The sequence below is a fragment of the Esox lucius genome, chromosome 2 (genome assembly GCF_011004845.1).
Source record: "Esox lucius isolate fEsoLuc1 chromosome 2, fEsoLuc1.pri, whole genome shotgun sequence".
NCBI lineage: Eukaryota > Metazoa > Chordata > Actinopteri > Esociformes > Esocidae > Esox > Esox lucius.
Genome location: NC_047570.1, coordinates 33,464,198 through 33,487,343, shown reverse-complemented (window position 1 = coordinate 33,487,343; position 23,146 = coordinate 33,464,198). Strand labels below are relative to the sequence as shown.

The 23,146-nt window shown below is 41.7% G+C and overlaps 1 protein-coding gene across 1 annotated transcript in view; it reads right to left on the bottom strand.

The window, feature by feature from the left end:
• Positions 1–19,558, bottom strand: part of lrrc4cb (leucine rich repeat containing 4C, genome duplicate b) — a 28,488-nt gene extending 8,930 nt beyond the window's left edge. The window contains exon 1 of the mRNA XM_010895907.4: positions 18,160–19,558. The gene's annotated coding sequence lies outside the window, so the exon portion shown is untranslated. The remainder of the gene's footprint in view (positions 1–18,159) is intronic.
• Positions 19,559–23,146: the final 3,588 nt, after the last annotated feature.

Below are 23,146 nucleotides of genomic sequence, written 5' to 3'. Positions count from 1 at the left end.
CAGGGAGCAATGTAATCTTTGTGGTGGGTTTAGTGTACACGAGGTGTACCGTAACAATTGCGAAGCGCCTTATCCTATATCTGCGGTGGTGGCACACTTTCAGTCAATGGGTGTGGGATCATGGGGAAAATAGAAAATGGTTCTCTGGAGTTATTCCGTTCTGAGAGACATTGGTTTATGGGATGGTTGCCAAGGGCATCCGTGAAATGATGTAGAAGATCAGCAACCAAAAACTAAGGTTTGAAACGAATGTAGGAGGAAAACCTTACCTAATGCTGACCAAGAGAGAGTTTCAAATATGTAGCATGTACTGAACCTTGCAAGACAACATTTGCTTAAACATGTTTCTGGTCATTAGCATAGTTCATAACAAAACAATTACTTCCTAAAATCTTTCATGAATGAATAAGCATTATCTTTCTACAGTATATTCCTTGTTAAGTACAGTGGGGAGAACAAGTATTTGATACACTGCCGATTTTGCAGGTCTTCCTACTTACAAAGCATGTTGAGGTCTGTCATTTTTATCATAGGTACACTTCAACTGTGAGAGATGGAATCTAAAACAAACATCCAGAAAATCACATTGTATGATTTTTAAATAATTAATTTGCATTTTATTGCATGACATAAGTATTTGATCACCTACCAGCCAAACTCAATCAAACAGACTCCAACCTCTCCACAATGGCCAAGACCAGAGACCTGTGTAAGGACATCAGGGATAAAATTGTAGACCTGCACAAGGCTGGGATGGGCTACAGGACAATAGGCAAGCAGCTTGGCGAGAAGGTAACAACTGTTGGCGCAATTATTAGAAAATGGAAGAAGTTTAAGATGATGGTCAATCTCCCTCGGTCTGGGGCTCCATGCAAGATCTCACCTCGTGGGGCATCAATGATCATGAGGAAGGTGAGGGATCAGCCCAGAACTACACGACAGGACCTGGTCAATGACCTGAAGAGAGCTGGGACCACAGTCTCAAAGAAAACCGTTAGTAACACACTACGCCGTCATGGATTAAAATCCTGCAGCGCTCGCAAGGTCCCCCTGCTCAAGCCAGCGCATGTCCAGGCCCGTCTGAAGTTTGTCAATGACCATCTGGATGATCCAGAGGAGGAATGGGAGAAGGTTGTGTGGTCTGATGAGACAAAAACAGAGCTTTTTGGTCTAAACTCCACTTGCTGTGTTTGGAGGAAGAAGAAAGATGAGTACAACCTCAAGCACACCATCCCAACCGTGAAGCATGGAGGTGGAAACATCATTCTTTGGGGATGCTTTTCTGCAAAGGGGACAGGACGACTGCACCATATTGAGGGGAGGATGGATGGGGCCATGTATCGTGAGATCTTGGCCAACAACCTCCTTCCCTCAGTAAGAGCATTGAAGATGGGTCGTGGCTGGGTCTTCCAGCATGACAACGACCCGAAACACACAGCCAGGGCAACTAAAGAGTGGCTCCGTAAGAAGCATCTCAAGGTCCTGGAGTGGCCTAGCCAGTCTCCAGACCTGAACCCAATAGAAAATCTTTGGAGGGAGCTGAAAGTCCCGAAACCTGAAGGAACTGGAGAAGGTCTGTATCGAGGAGTGGGCCAAAATCCCTGCTGCAGTGTGTGCAAACCTGGTCAAGATCTACAGGAAATGTATGATCTCTGTAAATGCAAACAAAGGTTTCTGTACCAAATATTAAGTTCTGCTTTTCTGATGTATCAAATACTTATGTCATGCAATAAAATGCAAATTAATTACTTAAAAATCATACAATGTGATTTTCTGGATTATTGTTTTAGATTAGATCGCTGAAGAGTACCTATGATAAAAATGACAGACTTCTACATGCTTTGTAAGTTGGAAAACCTGCAAAATCGGCAGTGTATCAAATACTTGTTCTCTCCACTGTATACTGTTCAGACGCACACGCATGAACACACACACAGACACACACACACACACACACACAGACAGACTGTAGGCTCTGTCTCCAGGATTGGAGACCACTGGTTAAATCAATGTCAACCCCACATTAAATCCTAGGTCACTGTGAGACAGTCATTAACCCAAGGCAGAAATGCACAGCTTGTTCGTATGTGCCGGTTTCACTCCAGCAGTAGTGCTGTGCCTATAGGGGACAGGAGGGCACATGCCCTCTCCGATTGTCCTGTTTGTACATTTTTCAGACTGCAAATTAATTCCTAAACCTAATTTTTCAGTCTGCATTTTATCAGCAGCCTTTCGTGTATGTATAGATAGAGGGCACGCTGACTCGACTGGGCAAGAAGTGAAAGAGCAAAGAATTTCGTGCCCCGATGCTTGAAAGACTCAAAATGCAAGCAATTAAGGCTGGCTGATCCAATCACAGGCAAACCGTGTGCAAGAGCGTGCTAGTTTTCCTGTACTCAACGGATAACTCCAAGGCAAAATGCAATATTGCTGGTGTATATATTTCTTTGCATGACTGATCTGCTTGTTCCTGTGTTAAGCGGGATGTTAAGGTTTTAGGCTCCTTAGCACGGCCTTGGCTTGTTCTCTTGTGTGCAGCTGTGGGGTCAGTGACCGCATTTGCATTATTAATAACCTTGTCTTAGAACTGCTTTGGCCTACATTTACATTTCAGTCCTTCATCAGATACTTTTATCCGGAGCCGCCTACTGGAGTAATTAGGGTTAAGTGCCTTGCTCAAGGGCAGAACGCCAAATTCTTTTTCCCTTTTAGCTTTTGGTTACCGGCCTGACTCTGCCAACCACTAGACTATCTGTTGCGTGGGCTAATGCACTTTAGGCTCAAATGAGATCCATCGCTGGTTACATAGTTAACATAATCATTTTATTATTGGATGGCAGCGCACTGATTGATTTTCTGACCAGACATGGCTTGTGCTCATCCTAAGGCAGACTAAATCAATCCCAGATGGCATGAGAGCATTACCATTGGAAATTATCACAATATTTTTTGATGACCAAATTAATTCGCTCTTGGCCCGTGACGGATAGAAAAGACAATGATGAAAAACCAGAGCTCTTAAACTGCCAACTGTAATGACATTAAAACGGGGGCCGAAATGTGACTGCCGTGATTTGCAATAGGTCAGCCGAAACACAGACAATTGGTGAGATATTGTAAAGGTCACAATGGAGCAAGCTCAACTTCCCACTGTAGCCTACACTTATTTTTCGAAAATCCTTTTAGTCCATCTCAGTCTGACCTTATTGACGGCAAAGGAATGGTGTGGAAGTGCCACTTTCACACACCCAGATAATAGGCTCATGTCATTTGCGTTCCGCTGCATAGAGAAGGCCGCCACTGTATATTTGTGCTATTTGAGCATTTCAATAGAGGCTGATATTTATTTTTATTTCATTTACTAGGATCCCATTAGCTGCTTTGTATGCGTTAGTTACCATTTCTACTGTGCCTACACAAAACAAAACTTTGCATAATATGTAATGAGAATATATATAAATATATTTCTTAGGTGCGCTACAGTGTTTGGTTTTGTACGTCGGTATGTGGAAGCTTGTTCTTTCAGTTCTCTAGTGTTGCACCTGGTTGAATGGGGCTGAGATAAAGGGAGACTCACAGCTCACAGTGATAATTGAATTTCTGTCCACGTATTACCTTATGCTGCTGCCTCCATTATGATAATTGCAGGGCTAAATAATCTGCTGAGATCTCTCTATGTTTGGGGTGCTCTTTGCCAAGGCTGTCTCTGTCCCTGTGGGGGAATCAGGGAGAGAGTGAGCGAGCGAGAGAGAGAGAGAGAATGAGAGAGAGACAGAGACAATAAGAGGGAAAGGATTAGAGAGAGAGAGAGCTTTGTCTTTTTGTAGGGAGCAGACAGTACGCCCTGGGTGGTAGGAAGAGCTGGATTGGCTGTTTATGTGTTTGAATGCTCAGTAAGCCTTAGTATTCCAGGCACAGGTCAGAGCAACACAGAGCAATACAGATCTACTCTCTCGACATGACTGCTACTGAAGAGATCACACTCAAAACCAAGTGTAGTGCGTCGCATTGCACTGTCTCTCTGTCCAGCATCGCGCAGTCTCTTCTGCTTAACACAGAGAAGGCACATTCAGTAAGGTGTCAATATTATGCAAACCTAGGACTGAGATAATACTGTAGGCTGTAATAGCTGCAACTTCTTTGGAATAAGACAAGGATGACGGCAGATTGGGATCGTTTTGGTTAAGTCCACGTTTTATTTTATTTTTTATAAATCAAGGCCATTGTGTGACGTTAAGGTCAGCATCTGATATATTTTTAAATATAATTTTCTTGCAGCTTCTGACGTGTAGTTACAAAAATAAAGATCAGGGTTAGAAAAAATAAACCATAACTCAAGGCAACAACAAAACATCTGCACATCATTCAAAATGACACCTGAAACATTTTGACACATATTTTGAGACATGAAACCTTTTTGTGAGGTTTGGTAGGCAGGTCTGTTTCTACTCTATCATTTATAGCCTAAAACATTTATAGCTAAACCTTCCCCAATAATTAGTTTGACAGACAACAGAATTTCTATATTTGTTCATAGTTGACAGTTGAATGTTAAACTTTCCTGAATAATTTAATGTGCTTTGAGAGAAGGGTGAGGAATTGAGAAAACAAGGTGAAAAGCCAGTTGTGTTTACTTGATTCATTTCTCAAAACCCATTGGATTAAAAGTGAGGGGGGGAGGGATCTCTGACCTTCTCATCCAATAGATTTTGAGAAGGACACTGAAAGAAGAAGCAATGAATCACGGAAATGCAATTGAGATTCTCCCAAGGACAGAGGACGCAAAGAATTTGACAGCCATTAACATTTTACACCATGCCTGAATGAGTGATTGACTGACCAAGTGTTCTGCCATAATAGCCTGTCCAAAAACAACCCCTGGCCGATATCCTCCAGAGTCTAAAAACCAGCGGAGATATGAGGGGGATTGTTGGGTGGTGTTGAGGCGAAAGGCTCCTTGGTGGAATGTGGACATAACTGACTCTACCGCAAGTGTCTGGGCAGTGGGGGTTTGAGGTTTCATGTAGCCAACGTGTAGCTCAGTTTGTCAGTTATTGCATGTTTTTTTTTTTTTTTTTTACAAAGCTAGGCTAGTGGGTTGGATTCCCGTGGGATTCTGACCGTAAGTTATCTTGATAAGCACCTAGTCTGATCTAAATGACTTACAAAGGCATTTTGTTACTGGACCGTAAGGACCCCAGACTGTCTGTCAGGTTTGCAGAGGATGTTTAATTCCATTGGTGGATACACACAGCTGTAAGCTGGAAACACCCCATTGATTCCTGATCAGGAAGCTCTGGGCAGCTACAGACCCGCCACAGCAGATTCAGATTGGAAAATGTAACACTGTATTGAATTGACTCTATTCAAATGATTGCCATTTTTAAGGATTGTCACAGTGTTCATTTCCAACACCTGTGGTGTGGGTCAGAGGTACCCAAATATTGCTTTCCTGTCATCCGTGTGGATATTCTTTATCTGTGGAGTAAGAGACTCCCATCTCAGGGTACTCTACATGGGACACCAAGTTTCAAGCTAATTTTCAGAATTTCTACATTTTGAATTAATTTTGCCATGAAGGTGTCACTTCTTTTGTACCGTTGACATTTTAGTTTGCTGCATTTTGTAGAACGTGTTGCGTGTTCTCTGTCTCCATATGGTACCCAGAGTCGGTGAAGTCAGTGTGGATTCAGTAGATACTGGACACTTTGCTGCTTGATGACAACACACTGGAGTGGATACCTCCAAACGCCAGTGGCGTAGACGTTACACTGACTCAGCACGGGCCCTGCCAAGACGTTCACTTACCCTACCTCGTATTCAGATTAAAAAAACTAGCGAGCAACAGTCAAAAGAACCCCTTGCTTTCCATCTAGTTGATGTGTGCACAGCACTGACTAACTCTAGCTAGGAGCATGGCTCATATCTCCGGGCATAGATGTTGTTTGTCTGTGTGGTGTTGCTGATTAAGGTCACCAACGGTTAGCAGGTAAGATAGAAAATATTATGTTAATCCTAATTAGAATTAGAATATGCTTTGCCCCTCAGAAAAACATATCCCAATTTGTAACATAGGGAGATACGAATCGGTACAAGGTGCGTTTCTGAGATCTGAGTACAATAACGTGACCAAAAGCAACAGCCTGAATGTCTACTGTATCAGGTTAAATGTGGAATTCAATTGTTAAAATGTGTTTTTCAGCTGTTAAATGTGTAATGATTTAACAAAAAACAACTATATATGATGTGAAGAAAGGTATATCTGTCAAGACACTCCAAACACAAGAAATATAGGTTTGGATTCAGCACTTATTAAATGTATTGTATATTTTCCCCTTTATCTTAACTTTTCTTAATAATAATCTAAGCTTTATTTTACCAGGTTTATTTTACCTTATTTAAGATGACCTCTAAATGATAGAATTAGAAGAATGCCAACATCAAAATACAAGAACAAACAAATTATTCAGTAATGGTGTCATCAGTCAGCTTTCTGAGCTGCCCTGGAGGCATCACATCTGAGACATTACCCACAATTACCTACAAGAAAACCAAAGCTAAATGATCTAACTCACTAAAGACCAAATTATTGTTAATGTTTATATGTTAGTGTAATAGGTATTTTACATTTCTTTGTATAGGATTTAAAACTTGTAATTAGTTTGAAGAGTGATCGACAGATGTGGAATGGAATGAAATGACATCAGAGATAAAATATTTCTTAATGTTTAACAACTTGTAATGAAAATGTTTTTTTTCATTATCTGACTACTGTGATAAATAAACATCTACAAAGTAGGACGTGGTCGGTCAGTCAGTCGTCTTCATCAGACTAAAGTGTTGAAAAAGAGACACAGAAAAAGCACAATGTCGCAGGCTCGGCTGGGCAAACTGCCACATTCCCCGGACTGTGGCCGGTAAAATGCACATTTTGAGAAAGGGATTAGTTCACCAGGATGTCTCCTGACTCGCCTGCGCTGTCACAGCTGTATGGCTATGAACTCAGACCGCTGGTGTTCAGGGAGATGAAAAAGAGAGTACAAGTCCTCTCTGTACCGCAGTGAACCAGCATTAGCCTTCAGGAGAAAACAGAAAAAAACACATGCCATTTGCTGCAATTTTTTTTTAGTATTATTTTTTTTCAGTGCTGATACAAAAATGTTGCCTATGCGACACATCTGATCCTTAAAACAATTTCTGGGGTTTATTTGATCCCACTCACAAATGTCTGAGGGAAAACAACACGCTTTAATAACATTATCGGATCAGATTCACAACCCCCCCGTTGTTTGCCAGATGTGTATAGGAAATGTCAGATTGAAGCGTGTGCATCAAAATCAAACATCTGGTGCTCGACCAGAAACGACTTACTCAGAACAACTGCTTCTGTCTGTTATCACACTGCACTCAGTACCTGTTACAATGATCCCCCTGAGTAACTGAAAAGTAATTATGTAATTACGTGATTAGAAATTCTTACTGAACTTAGTGTACGATGTTCCAACGCATAAATTACCAGTCAGCACATCTCCACTCTACACCAGACGACACACCCCAGCCTACAACCCACAATCGCTTTCAGCAAAAGAGATTCGGTTCACCTCAAGCCAACATCTATAATTATCTCCGCCACTATGAAGGTTGAATAGAGAAATAAACCACCATCAAGCTTATTTGGGCTGAATGAACAAAGAATAAAGAACATTTAGCAGTGTGTGATCTGTTTTCTATCCGTTCCTTTCTTCATATTAATCTGCTTTGATAATTCTGCGGAATACACATGAGGCTCATGGGGGGGGTGGGGGTTGGGGGTTAATTCAAAACGATTGAGTTCTGTAAGTCCAACACTCACAGCTGAGAGACAGGGTGAGTGAGTATGTGCGTACTGCGTTTTTTTTGTGTGTGTCATAGCCGAGGATTCAACTCTCATTAGAAATGTTTTGAGAGGGACACCATGTGTGTACGTGCGTTTGTGTGTGTCGGGTGTGTGTTTCTGCGTTTGCGCGTCTGTGGGTGTTTTCGCCGCACAGTATGTCACTGTGTGTGCTCGCACACAAAACCCTTGTCATTTAGGAAAACAGAATTGTTGCCGTCTCTGTAGTGGCGGAGGATTAGATATGTTTTCTTTTGACAGGCCATCTATCTGTACATTGCCGTTGGACCTCATGCTGTGCCTAACCTGCTGCCCGCCCAGACAGACGCCATGACTCATTGTTCAACGCAAACATGACATAGACACTCACAATCCCTCTATCTGCTCAACACACTAGATAATGCCTTTCAGAGGAATAGTAATCAACTGAGAGCGACGGAGGGAGTGAGGGGGATATAGAGAGACAGACAGAGAGAGAGAGGGGATGGAGAGAGAGACAGCGAGGGGATAGAGGGAGGCGGAGAGAGACAGAGAGAGAGACGGGACGGAGAGAGAGACAGAGAGAGATAGAGGGGAGAGAGACAGAGAGAGAGAGACAGAGGTGCAGTGCATTAGCAGTCGGAGCACTTAGCGTGTAGAATACCATTCATTATTCATTAGCTAATTCACCATGTATAGTAATTAAAAACATAGCTGGGTCAGAGATGAAAAGTGCTATTATAGGTAACAACAGATTTTTCTCACATCATTTTTAAGAGATTGCAGTTTCAATCAGCGCAATCAAGCCTCAGACTTTGTGATTAATTTTGCATACATTTCAGAAGCACTTCCAGATGACTCCTCATAAACGTACTTCCAGATAAACAAAAAGGGTTGACGGTTTCATGTAAAAAAAAAATCTAAATTAACCAAAGTGAGAGATCTCTGCGGTTTTAAATGACATTTTCGGGAATATTAAACCAATTCACATATCTGAATGATAACGCCCCTGTTGCATTTTATTTATTAATTTTTTGCCCACGAGAGCGATGACAAGAGGAGCTGGGAGTAAGGGAGCCTGTGAAAAAGCCAGTGGAGTGATGGCTGATGGACAGCGAGCTTCTCCCTGCATCTCCGCCTCCCTCACACTTTTACCTCTCCCTCTGCCTGGGCACGCATTTAGGCTCTCATCCCCTGAATACAGATGGCATTACACAAGCAATCCTCTAAAGACCCGAGATGCACTAACATGCTGGTGAGTGGAACGGCCAGAGAGACCGAGTCCAGCTCCACGGCCTGGCCATGCCAAGCACCTAAGCATGAGCTCCCCAGTAGCCAAGGCTCCTGGACTATCAAGTATGACGCGCCATTTTCCGCAGCATGTGACACAATTTAATTTTTTTAGCATTCGCGTTTTACGCGGCAACACATTTTGTCTCATAAGCTATAATTATTTGCCGTAGTAATACAGCGCCTTTGGGAAGTGTTCAGACCCCTTCGATTTCTCTACACATTGTTGTGTTATAGACTTAATTTAGGATTTATTATAGGATTCATTTTCTTGCCATCAATTTATGTAATATATGTCATGATGACAAAGCAAAAACACTTTTTTTGAAAAATGCCAAAGTGTTAAAAGTTTCCTGTAGCACGGTATGGAAACCACCAAGACTCTTCCTTGAACTGGTTGACTGGCCAAACTAATTAACCGGGCAAGAGTAACCGCGTCTTGGTCAGGGAGGTGGTGACTCTAACAGAGCTTCACAGTTTCCCTGCAGAGATAAAATAACTTGTCAGAAGGACAACCATCTCTCCAGCACTTAATCAATCAGACTTGGTTCAGAGACGGAAGCCACTCCTGAGTAAAAGACACACTGTCATCTCAAGGAAAGTATAAGGAAACATTCTCGGGTATAATGAGACCAATATCAAACTATTATGACTGAATGCCATATGCTACATCTGGCAAAAACAAAGTATCATCATCTGGCTAATACCATCCCTACGGTGAAGGATGGTGGTGGGATCATCATGGAGTGGGGATGCTTCGGGACTGGAAGCCTGATCAGGGTCGATGGAAGGATGAATACAAAGAGGTCCTTCAAAAAAACTTGATCCACAGCACACAGGACACATCTTCCTGAGGTGGAAGATTCAACTTTCCAAACAACAATGACCCAAAGCAGAAAGCCAAGACAAAGAACTAATCAATTAAATCTGGGACAAAACAACATTTGGTGAAAATCTAGGGGTCTGAATTGTTTCCAAAGGCACTATACATGTCTTTCACAGCATCTAAAGATGCTTAATTGTTTAATAGGAAGAATGGAAAATGCCTGATCAGTAACTTATTAGAAGCTTATAAGCAGCTTAGATGCAGTTCATGAACAGGGTGTTTGAACAGAATTGTGTGTTACCGGAGTTTGCACAGTGATTGGGTTATTTTCACTGGGTAGACCACAAAGTAATATTTGCATTTATATGGAAAAACATAACCTATTCAGCAGAATATAATCTATATGGCAAAACTGAATATTTAAAACAAAACTTTTTACTGCCAAACTGAACCTATGCAGCTAACCGTAATGAACTAAAATTAGAGTTATTTGAACAAACCTGTTATTAACAAAGTAGAACAGCAACCAACCCTATAATAATGTGTGTAGAAGTATTCTCTCCTCGTCGCCCACAAATGTCATCTTCACAAGATACAGTCATCTGTTTCTTATGCACATGTCCCTGGTGAACCTCCTATAGCGACTTTGCTCTTTCCCCAGTCAGAAACTGAGTCTGACTGGTTTGATGGCGTAGAAAAGGCCTGTCTCCTGTCCTTGATCTCCGGTCATAAACGTAACCTCATGTGAAGGAGCACAGGGGCCTTTAAACACAGCCCTGTTTGATTAGACACCCTTCTGTTACCATGCCCAGGCCAACAGAGTTGTATTCATCTGGCGTTGAAAGAAAGAGACAGGGAGGAAATACCCAAAGCAGTCCAAAGAAAGATATTTGTTTTTCTTTTCTGTTGCCAAACGTTTTGCTATAGTGTGCCCTAATGAATAGGACCCACATAATGTGACCCCGCTAATCCGCCATCCATTATACATTTTCGCCTGATCTGATAAATCGCCTTTGATGAAGAAAGGGAGTGCGTTTCTGCAAGGAACATAGTAATAGATCGATGATACGAGAAAACAACATTTGCATCCATTTATTATGGCCGAAAAAGAATCAAAGCGGTGTTTATGAATCCCATTGCATTTGAAGCAGCCTTTCTCCTGTGTTTCGCACGTCTAATTTGCTCATGCATATTACAACATGCACCATTTGGCTTATGAATATGATATCTCAGTGACTGGGAGTCCCCGTAATCAACAATCCAGTCAAAGTCTGCCAGTGGCATGTTTTCCAAGAGTCCTGCTTCTCCCTCGTGCATTTGTCTGATTCCAACTATTGGTGTTGACTTGACAATGTTAATGTAGATGCAGTATATATGCACACAAATGCATTTTAAGAAAAGCCTTCACATGTCCACATTCAAGTGGACTTGTGTTTACGTTGTCTGTCATTTGAAGATATTTCATGACTAATAACGGCTAATAATTGCGTCGGATCGGCGTTGACCAGTTGGGAATCTCCAAACATCTTGGGTAAATAAGTAGAATGATTGTATGGACGTGAAGCCGAATACACATGAAAGCCTACATCACTCAACTGATTTACACGTAAAACGTCTTCAAGCACCGCCCACTGGGTCGTCATCAGCTTCTGCGCTCAAAAAACTGCTCTAACATTTTTAACCTAACCGTAATTTTAACCCTAACCTAACCTTTAGGCGTTTTTTTTTATGCGATATTTACTAAGTGGCCGTTAAATCACTAAAAAGTCCAAGCTGATTATAATGCAGTGGAAACTAATTTCTATATGCTAGTATGGCCAACATCACACACCATTTGGCCACCATCATACACCATTTGGTCACCATCATACACCATTTAGCTTTTAGAACACAAAAATCCCAACATATCTGACGGATATGTGACGTTTGTATGATCAGATGTTGTGAATATCTGCCAACGACGGCATCCATGTTCTTCACCCCATGGTCTGCTCTTCATTGATCTGTTTACTGCATGTATTAGTGTCAAGCATCACCATTGAAATTGATTCCTACACCCTTCGCAGGGTTACAATTGAAAATCCAAACTAGCCCAAGATCTAATAAAGAAAAATGTGTTACCCAAAATGCCATGTAGCCCCCAGAGAATTATCTCCGCCCAACTCCTGTCTGGCCTGACGCCCACACTGGCAGAATGACAGTCTGCCATATGTGCCATAGCCTGGCCTGTCTAGAACAACAGGGTGAAACGCTAAGCATGTCACAATACTTAAACAAAATACAGCACAGATACACCGCCACGTACACTCTGACTGCAGGCTAGAAGGACCATTTAAACCCAAGTGGCATTGGGAGGTTTTCTAACAAGACTAAATCATTTTTTCCCCGTACTCTGCAATAAAGCTGGGTTTGAAATAATATGCTAAAGATTGTATTAAATGAATCCAACCGGCAGGTGTGATATTCTCAACCACTATGGGAATGCAAAAAAAAATTTGAATTCAAGAAATAATACATACAGTATGGTTAGTATAATAAAATAGTAGAAAATGTGAAGACAGCTGCAGTTTCTAACCAAACTAAGCTGAACAAAATGCCTGCCGACCTAATCTTCTGAGGACAAGACAGGCTCTGGCAACACACATATTTTTCCAGTCATTAATTGAATATCAGAGTAATTTTTTATAGGATGTTTAGGTAGATAAAAAGCATGTCTGTCCGTAGGTTAAGGCATCTATCTGATTGGTCTGTCTGTAGGATAAGACATATGTCTGATTGGTCTGTAGGATAAGACATCTGTCTGATTGGTCTGTCTGTAGGATGAGACCGCTGCCTGATTGGTCTGTCTGTAGGATAAGACATCTGTCTGATTGGTCTGTCTGTAGGATGAGACTGCTGCCTGATTGGTCTGTCTGTAGGATAAGACATCTGTCTGATTGGTCTGTCTGTAGGATAAGACATCTCTCTGATTGGTCTGTCTGTAGGATGAGACCGCTGCCCGATTGGTCTGTCTGTAGGTTAAGACATCTGTCTAATTGGTCTGTCTGTTGGATGAGACCGCTGTCTGATTGGTCTGTCTGTAGGATAAGATATCTGTCTAATTGGTCTGTCTGTTGGATGAGACCGCTGTCTGATTGGTCTGTTTGTAGGATGAGACCACTGTCTAATTGGTCTGTCTGTAGGATGAGACCGCTGTCTGGTTGGTCTGTTTGTAGGATGAGACCACTGTCTAATTGGTCTGTCTGTAGGATGACCCTAACCCAAACCACTGTTTGGTCAGTTTTATTGGACCTACTACAATGCATGAATGAATCACTGTGTGTCATTCACTCAGAGGTAGAGCAAGAGTGAAATAGATCCTTTGTGGCTCAGTTGGTCAAGCACGGTGCTTATATAGTCAGGGTTATGGGTTCGATTCCTATCTCGTACTATGAGAAGTACAAAAGTGCATGCACCCATTGCTGCAGGTTGCTCAGGATAAGGCAGTTTGACAAATGTAAATATAGACAGAGAACGAGCGCAGAGTCAGAGAGAGGGCGTGGGTTAAGTGAAACCAAAATAATCTTTCCCCATAAACATTTTTGAAGAATATTTCAAGTAATTTCCTGGTAAGGACTGTGTTCAAAGGCTTCCCACGGATATGCACAGACGAGAACTGCAGAGACTTTGTGGCAAAGCCCTTTGGAGCGCTTTAGCATTAGAAGTTTTAAAGCAGAGCCATCTTCCACTGAAATACCTGTATTTTATCTGGAGCGCTGTTGGATTCTGTCATGTGTGGGAGTGTGATTAGGTAGGCAGAAAGGAGCCAACAGGGCTTGTTGGTGGGTGGTTGGTTTACACTGTAGCTACTACACACTGCTGGCAAAGCTCTGCAGTACAGAGGCAGATCCCATACCCGCAGTGATTCAGTGAATGGGTGTGTTTAAGATGCGCACGTTCTGTGCAGGTCTGTGCAGGACATCAGATCTTTGCAGAGACTGAAGAAGCGTTTGAAGTGTGATCACTCTAAACTCCCCAGGCCTGCATATCCTCTGTGTATTCGAAAAGCACCCATTATCTCTGCCCTTGTGATTCCATCCACGAAATCCTCAGTGAGAGAGGGGAGGAAATTCAGTGTTTCTCCTGGATTTTCCCACTGGCATAGCCGAAAATAAACTTCAAGGATTGGAGATGTGAGGCTGTTCTGACACCTAACACTTGCACCCTAGATTACGGGGTCAGATTTCATCCTATTATAATTATGGTGTACATTTTACCTGTTGGTTTTAGATTCTGTTAAAGCATGCGCTTTGCCAGTCTCTGCCGCGAACCTGTGAATTGCGTTGCTCTCAGCGATGAGATGTGAAGCTTAATCCACGTTAGACAGAAGGCTAACATCATAGACAGGGGGCCAGGCCAGGCGTCTTCACATTTAGCATGCTATCTTTGATTTAAATGTCAGGATTGCAGAGTGACAGCATGCAGAATTGGCCGAATAATCCGCTTTCGGGAGCAGGGAACCATGACGTTCCTGACTGCCACAGTGGCCGGAATACAGAGAGGAATTTCCAACGGTCGTGCTGTCTGGTGGATACTTTAGTTGAGCTGATTCAAAAGACAGTCAAAGCGGTCAACCTCATCGAGATGCAGCTAGCTGTCTCCAGACCAGACACAAACATATGTTAGAGCACGGGGGTCATGACGGCATGTGGTATCCATCATGAATGGACAGGCAGGACGTTAACAGGGCTAAATCTGTCGTACCTCTGCGATATTGTGGAAGCCCAATTTAGGACAAGACCGGTGAATGTGGTCACAATGCAGGGAACACCGAAAGCAATCACATTTTTGGTAAGAAGTGACACAGACAAACATACCAAAACACAAGACTCATAAACATGCACACACAAGCACGTATAAACACTAAGATTTGTCTCCCTGACTGTGAGTTGTGGTGCATTCCTCAACCGAAACGTTAATACACACATAAATCTTCCAGAGTGTGTGTACAACAGGAAAGATAATGATCTGAAAAATGGATCAGCATTTTTGCCATTGACAAAAATCCAAGACAGTCAGAAATGAACATTAATCTCGTCCTGCACCCGGTTTTACACAGATGAATCCATTTTATTCTCCCGGCTCGCAGTCATAAAACACTCAATGGACGCAGGCAGCAGCTGCCTGCTGGATACAGCGTTGGGAGATATTTAGGCGATGTACGGCAGTTGTTAGCCTGGTTTAACCACGGAACACTGCAACATTCCGTTTGGTTCAACTAGTCTGTTGTTTTGATAGTAGGTTCATCTGAGGCAGGGCCCGTGAGGACCCAAAGGGGAGACTACGTTCTGATTTGATTTACAGCTTCAGAGCCCCTGATGTATGCAAATGCATATCTGAGACCTGAGGTCCGGAAAACTACTGGTTTTCTGTTCTGCCTGATAACTAGTAACACCCACCTGGTGTCACCAGACCAAACCAGTCCAGATTTGGATTTGCCCGATCAAAGGCTCCAACCAATCTGACATCTTGTGTGATTGTCCAACATGGCAGCTCCCGCTGTATTGGGATGTTCATAAGGACTGGTATTTTCAGAAGGCCGCGTATCATTTATGTGTAGCACATCATTTCTGAGGAAGTCAGATGGCTTTAATTCCAGATGGACTTGCATGTAGCCCCAGTAGTCTCCGAGCGTTGCCGATTGGCGTCCGCGGAGAACTGACACGGTCAAACAATTAATTATCTTTTACTAGATGAGAGCAAGATGGAAACAAAGGCACTCTCTCTACCGCCCATTAGAGTAATGTATGAGGTACTATATCGACTACAGTCGACACGAGCAGTAAAGCCCCCTTCTTCTACTTCCTCTTAGCTTTAACACAGATGACACCTACTCAGTACGAACCAGCCGTAGCATGCTCCTGTTTGATGCTTACTGCATGCATTTTTTTGGATTCAACAGTGTGTTCTGAATGGTATTGTTAGTGTAACACTGTAAACATGTATTTCAGTGGACTGTCAGTAAATGGTACATTTTGACATGTCCTCTGAGACTGAACTTAGTTTGTCCTCCGCCTGTCGTCTACAGAATTCCCTGCCTAACAGTGCTGACGGAGATATCAAGACTCCACTGGAGGACACTGATCTCAGCCAGATGTTTATGAATGACCTTTAGAAGGAGAGCGCTCATTTCCATCCCCAATGAATTGGGAATGATTGGCAGCGCCTTATTAGAATTACATGGCGCCAATCCTTGTGACACACTTGGGATTGAAGCCTGAATATGAGATCCACAGAGTGAGGTCGACGCAACGGCGGTCCAGTAATAATAGCACAGCCCTATATAAGGCCGGTTCTGAGGACTAAAACCATCAGGCAATGTATGTATACATGATCTACATCCTTCAGACCAAACCCTTATGGATTGTGATCCAAGCCCAACCGTGACAGTTTATATTTCTGAAGTCCAGAGTGTAAACCCAGAGTTTCATTTGGGTGGATTTCCACATGAATCAACGCTCCAGGCTGCAAAAAAGGAACCACATAGTATTGAGTACATGTTCCTAGTCCTCTACAGGCTTGCCACTTTACACCATGAGTGTAATCTGCTTCGTTGACTTACACTTGCACTGTTAAACATATTCCATGCAATGGCATAGTAACAGTCTTTTTCCGGTTTAAGTTCAAGTATTTCCAGCAGAGGACCAAACTGAGTACATCATGAAACATTACATAATTTATAAGTGGCGGGCCTTTATTATGACTATAGCAGCCAGCAGCGTTTTGGAAATAGAGATGGGATTAGGGAGTGTGTGTCTTGACAAAACATATTGACATGATAGGGGCATTCATTTCCAGCATAAGCCAAAAGGTAAATATCATTCTTCTTGAGCTGCTGCTCTGCTGCAGTGGCTAGTATGTAACAGGATGTGAGAGGATTATACACTTCATGCATGTTTGAATTCACATAATTGAAGAACCCAGTGTTTACAATAATAAACCATCAGAATACCATGCATGTCAATTCAAGCATGCTTGTTTTCTGAGTGTCCAGTTTCTAATGAATGTGGCCCGTGGGTGAATGGTTATTTGGATGGATAGGCTACACTGAGACGAACACGGTATTTCTATTTTAAGAAATGGGCTTCCATGTTTTGGGTAATGTACTTTCATGCTCGGGTTAATTTAAATAATGGGCCTAACAATGGATCGCCCTCCAACAGCCGAAGTCTTTTCAGCACCACCTTCCCATGGACAGCTCCCATCAAACTGGGCTGCTACGATATTTACCCGCTCAGGCATGACGCCTCCGTGTGTCACCACAGCTATGAACACCCACTATTCTGAATCTGATTCACTACCAAATTACATAACTCCTGGTTGGACATCATTCTACTTCTGGTCAACAGTGCTTGGTCTCCCGTAGGGGGGAAATGGAGACGAATGCACCTTCATCGAGTTCCATTAGCGACCGTGCCGCGAAGGCTGGCTGGGGTTAACACACAAGCAGACTCATGTGGACTGACATTTCGCTGGAGTCAATTGCTTTGAGGATCATAAATATTACGAAGATTAACAAGCAGGGATACAGAGCTAGGGGGTTGAGAGAAAATATAAATTTGACAAACACTATTAAAAACGTCTCTAATCTAAGCAGACCTATTGTTGAATCCACCTGGAGAATGTGGTGGGCCAATCCGGTGGCCCATATCCTGCAAATGGCGAACCACACCTGAGCTGAATATGAATGACCACATGACGTATTCTACCAACAGTGGTATACCCTAATGGCTATACACGGGGTAGCAACATCTCGAATCAACCCAAACGCATTGTCGCACCAAACCGGAGCCATAATGACACAAATTAAATATATTTGTATTTATTTATACAATTATTTGAGACCCCCCAACTCTTCATCTCTCTTTTTGTCTCTCTCATAAAAACGCACATAAACGCACGCACGCACAAGCGCTCAAACAACGCGCGCGACAGCTTCGTGGTTTAATTATGTCTCTATAAATGTAAATAAACACACACTATTGCAAATAGGCTTATAGCCTCAAGCGACGTTATAGCGATTGGGGAAAACTGTCTTAATGAACAACCAAATGACAACTCGGTCGTGAAGCCTATAGATGGATAAGAAAGGTTACAGTGCTTAACTTAACGGACGTTAAAGATTTTAAGCAATCAAATAAAACATACTTACGCATTTTCTCGAAGATTTGGGACTGAGCTCAAAACGAAGCGAAAAGAGAAAACACCAGGGCTGAGGTATCCGTTTTTACTTGCTGTAAGACCGATGCACAATTTTCACCCATGTGAAAGCATTCGAGGCAACCGTACATTTAAGCTACACAGGCGGCAGCAGGGTAAAAAAAACAAGAAAATGAACCTCGAACATAATAAAACAATGAAAAATTATAAAAAATAGTTGGATTCATTTGGGATGAAACCACCATTTCTGTAACCACGGTGGAGAAAACCCGCGGGGTGCCGGTAGCCTTTGACTTAGTATTCCAATGGGAGGGAATCCTGCTGAGTTTCTGAGAGGGGGATAAGTCTGGGGCTATTTCTTTCACATAGCTACCCCTTTCCTCTGGGACTGAACGTGGTGCCCTATATAGGATTTCACGGGAGGATTTCCCTATAAAATAGTTTGAGATCACACACTTAATGCCATGAACCAAAATTGAAATAGTCCATCCACATTTCGATTGATTATCATCCCTTTTTGGCGCAGCTCTTCTTTTTGCCTATATACTGGAGGATTTAAACCGCTTACCAGATTCATCGAAAAGGGTCTCTGCAGAGGTGGTGTCTTTTACCATTGAGGTTCAAGCGATTTTACAAAGATGATAGATTTCGGTGTCAAACTGACAGAATATTTGGCAAGCCTGTAAAAAAGAAGAGAAAAAAAGGAAAAAGTCTTTCGATGCCTTTGAGGTCTATAAATACATAGGATGTATGTCTCAAATGGAATCGGGATTCTTATTTCGAGGTTCTGGTCCAGATTCTTCAAACAACCACCGAACGCATGGATAGCCAATCCATCAACTTGATTCCCAGGGAAATAACGCAGAGCCCAGTCTCCAAACCAATGGCATATGAGCGCGCGGAATGTAGCCTATGTTCAGCTATGAAGCTAAACATCCACCAGAAGCTGGTAATTGATGGAGTCCGGTAGGCTACCTACATTAGCCTGCATAAGCGTAACTATAGTAAAAAAAGACATTGCTGGGAGGATTTGAGAGATCCTTGTGATGTAGAATATCAATATTCCGTTTTAATCCATATCCACAGGAAGCCAATGTGTTCTAATCGCTCTTGCGCTTGCTGCAGTCCATGACTTGAATAGAGAGCACATGGAATTCATTAGATTGCATGGTCAGAGCTCATGATCTGAAATCTGCGGCGGTCTGGGTCCCTCAGTGGTGTATAAGCCCCAGACTGCATTGCACACAGCGGTACTATTCACCTAAAATCCATCGTCTCATTCTACCGAATTTCCGTTTGACGGAAGACGTCTCTGAACTCATTAATGAACGGCTGATCTACGGCATTAACACATAAAGCCCTAAGAGAATGGACGGTGTGTGTGTGTGCGCGCGAGCGCGTGCGTGTGTGCATGTTTGTGTGTGTGTGTATAGTGTGAGAGATCTTTACTTGATGAGGCAGGGTTGCCACCTACAGGCGTTTGCCCCCACTCTATTCAACTACTCACAATAATTAGTCATTTCTCAGGACGTTCTGCCTACTTAACGTCAAGTGTTGTAGTATCTCCTACTCCAATTTTACTCAGTGATTCAACTATGTCTGTACCTGTGATTCAACTATGTCTGTACCTGGACACAAGTCAAGGTTATTGCAATTTTAGTGATTTGAAAAGAGGTTTTGGGCATGTAACAGGTTTAAGCTCGGATGAGAAATGAGACATGGCGGTGGACTGTTTATCTGCGTGTATTGTGTGGATATGAATGGAACTGGTCTGGGCTGCATGAAGTCGAAAATAGGAACGAAACATACTGTCACTACAAATCATTTAGCATACTGTTGGAGGGAAAACATATAGTATATGTCTGTCTGGCTGGCTGTCTACTCTATCTATATATACAATGGGTGGACTAAATAAACCGAAACACGCATGGAGAAGGACTGGTATATTGAAGAGTTCTAAATGACAATTAGAAAGGCAGCTGCAGAGGTCACATTCAGTTAATTACCAATTAGCAGTACATATGTGTCAGCTATAAAAGAGGTCTGACAATAAACACTTTGATATTTCAGGTATCAAAGCCACATGAGGCATCTAACAGAGTTCCACAGAGAGCAAATAGTCTGTGCCTGATTTGCAGGTGCACTGATGACAAAAACTGGAACATTTTTCAATCTGTCCAAGGGTCTCAAAAGAGCATACCACATGCCAAACATGGACAAATTGCATAATCTAAGAGGAAGCTTGTAGCTTTCCAACATGGATAGATGGACACTTAAAAGGTTGTGATTAAGTGTCCGCCCTAGAAGCTTCAAAAATAACCATAGAATGAATCAGCACCTCTGTGACTCAGTCTCATCAAAAATGTTATGTTGTGAGCTTCACAAAGATGGAATTTATAGCAGGGCTGCCATTAAGAAACTGATTGTACATCCAAGGCCAACGCACAAAGATGCATAACTCGGTGTGAGGGGCACAGAACCTGGATCCGTGAGTGATGGAAAAAAAAGTCACATGTTCTGATTAATCATCTTTCACCCTATTTCCTACATCCGGAGGGGTTCATGTTTAGAGAACGCCCACAATGTCTGTTGCCAGCTGTTAAACCTGATGGGAGATCTGTCATAGTATGGGCAGGCATCTTCTGCGAATCATTGGGTCTGAAGTTTGCACTGCATGGTTGTACACTGGCCACAGAATATGAGACTATTTTACATGACCAGGTGTTCTTCCATACCACCGTTCCCTCAGGATGTTTCAATATTCCAGGATGACAATGCCTCAATACACACTGATATGCAAATACAAGATTGGTTTATGAACACCAGGATTATGTGAAATACCTTCTGTATCCTCCTATTACCAGATCTGAACATCATTGAACCATTATGGGAAGTTCTGGAGCACAGAGTGCAGAGTAAATGTCCACCTTCATCCTTCCAAGACCTGGAGGCTTTTCTTCTTGAAGAACAGTGCATCATCCCACAACACAGACTTCAGGTCTTATATGTTAGCAGTCCGAGAAGGATTGGAGCTGTTCAACAATCCATTCATTGATATTTTGTCCACCCCATGTGAATATACAGTGCCAGTCACATTTGTAGAAACATCAAAACTATGAAATAACATATGGAGTCATGTTGCGACCAAAAAGATTTTGAACAGATTAAAATACATTTCATATTGTAGGATCTTCAAAGTGGCCCTTTGCCTTGATGACAGTTTTGCACACTCTTTGCATTCCCAGAACTTGCTTTGTGAGATAGTCATATGGAATGCATTTTAAATGAACTGGTGTGCCTTAAAAAGCTAATATTGTCCTTAATGTTTTGGATGAGATCTGATGTTAATCAATTGTTTTAACAAGGTAGGGTTGGTATACAGAAGACCATCATAATGTCTGTACTGCAGTATTACATATTATTGCAAGAACAGCTCCAATAAGCAAAGACAATCAACAATCAATCATCATTACTTGACATGAAGATCAGTCAATCTGGAAAATGTGAAGACAAAACCTGGCACATGAAAAAAAGAGAAAAACTACAAACCTAGCACACAAACCTATACTTAAACTAGCACACAAACCTACACTAAAACCAACACACAAACCTAGACAAAGACTAGCACACAAACCTATACTTAAACTAGCACACAAACCTACACTAAAACCAACACACAAACCTAGACAAAGACTAGCACACAAACCTACACTAAAATTAGCACTCAAACCTAGACAAAGACTAGCACACAAACCTGCACTTAAACTAGCACACAAACCTACACTAAAACTAACACACAAACCTACAAGAGCAATGCATTACAATTGATTGCATTGTATTACTAATGCTGTATCTAAATTTATACAAGCTTTCTAGAGCAAGAAGGGGATTATGAAGCAAAATGAAATGTAATAATTATGTGGCTTGCAATTAATGTTCATTATTTTGTGGGGTTTACTCTATTTCTTTGTTAGGACAAATCCACCAAGACTTTTCAAAGTTTACTAAATTACAAACTGTAGAACCCTTTTTATATCTTCAGTTCCCTTCAAGTTTGCATTTCATGCTGTGCAGGAAAATTCCATTCAGAGATATGGCATTCCATTCAAAGATAAGGTTTGTTTGCAACACTAGTCCTAATAACGATTTACCTTTTCTTCCTGTGTAACTACATTTCATGTGCAGGAAACAATGTAAAAGTCATTTTAATAGTATACGTTTTCCTTTAATGCATTTTTTTTTTTCAAGCTAAGCAATGAAGTAATGGTTACATAACCATGAAAGATTAGAACACTTTCATCTTTAGACACTGGGGATTCATTTTGATATATTTTCTATAATCAGCATTTTATGCAGGCTTTGATGAAATATGAATTTAAATTTGGAGAGATGTCTTTGAGAGCAGAAAATAAATCTAAAAATATCAGTGCAATGGTTGAAGGAAGGAATGGATCAAATGCGACATTCTAAAAATGATGGCTGCAGCGATGACTTCACAGAATAGGGGAGACCAGGGTACAAAGTAACACAAATTATTTTGCTAACTCTGACAATATAGAATCTAACTAAATTTCTATTGACCGAAAATATATTTATTTTATCATTCAGGCAGGTCAAATTGACAGAAGAACTGTAGTCTAAGTGTAGGTATTTTATATAAGACAGTTTCCAGAAATCAATGATTACAACATATATATGTCTATATATTAAATACAAATTTTACTGCTTTGTATGTTTAGTCATTTATGTAAAAATGTATGTAAAGAAATTCTCAATGATTATGTGAAAGCGTTTTGTGTATGGGGTTAGTTCTAACACATTACATTGCACTCCCATTATATGCTTTACTGAGTCTTGTGAGAAAATACAACCATCATAATGGTGATCAACTATACTAAATAACATACTTTTTCTTACTGATGAAAGCAAAATATTAAAGTATTTGCCTTGCTGTTAGCTCCATCATTGCTATACCAGGG